Below are 927 nucleotides of genomic sequence, written 5' to 3'. Positions count from 1 at the left end.
TCCCACAATGAGGAGGACCCACAACGGAGTCTCTCAATCTTAAATGGGTGGCCCCTTCTGTCATGGAGTGTGCACATTAACATGTCTGTACCAGTTGTATCTCCTGGGGATAAAGACGCAATAAGCAAAAGCCTAGAAGATAAATTGTAGTGAATTTTATCTTGGTTGAACACTTCTCCATTGATTATAAAAGTAATGGCTCTTTAGATTGGGGCAGTGAAGCTATTTGACTAGGAGGTGTAGTTGGAGGCAAAATGTCATGTGACAGTCTTTGGGAATTCAGTCAGCCCAGAGTTGGCAATCTGAAATAAACAATATGGATCGTGGTTGTTCATTGTTAAAATGCCATTGGGGTCTGAATTAAATCATCAAATGTCAAAATCTGCTGCTTAAACCAAGTCTGTTAAAACCGTGAAGGTAACTTTTTTAAAAATTTGTTCAGGGGATGTGGGTGTCTGTGACTGGGCCCAGCATTTATTGCCCATCACGAGTTGCCCCTTGAGAAGGTGGTGATGAGCTGTTCACTTGAACTGCTCCAGTCAGTATAATGTAGATTGAGCCACAATGCCCTTAGGCAGGGAATTCCAGGAACCCAGGTAATTAAGCTGAGACAACAAGGTGTAGAGCAGGATGAACGCACCAGGCCAAGCAGCATCAGAGGAACAGGAAAGCTGACAGTTTGGGTCTAGACCCTTCTTTAAGCTGTTCAGTTACTCCCACTGCCCTGGTTCTTCCTCACAGCCCTGTGAATGTTTCTATGTATTTATTCAATTCCCTTTTGAAAGTTACCTGCTTCCAACACCCTTTCATATGATCTAGAATGCACCATGATGCTCTTTTCAAATTCACTTGTGGGAATGTAGGCATCGCTGGTGGGGCCAGCATTCATCCCCTTGTTGCCCTTGAGAAGGTGGGGGTGAGCTGCCT

The sequence above is a fragment of the Rhincodon typus genome, chromosome 39 (assembly GCF_021869965.1).
Source record: "Rhincodon typus isolate 14 chromosome 39, sRhiTyp1.1, whole genome shotgun sequence".
In the NCBI taxonomy this organism is placed as follows: Eukaryota; Metazoa; Chordata; class Chondrichthyes; order Orectolobiformes; family Rhincodontidae; genus Rhincodon; species Rhincodon typus.
The sequence above is the reverse complement of the archived record's forward strand: the minus strand, read 5'-3'. Positions refer to the sequence as shown.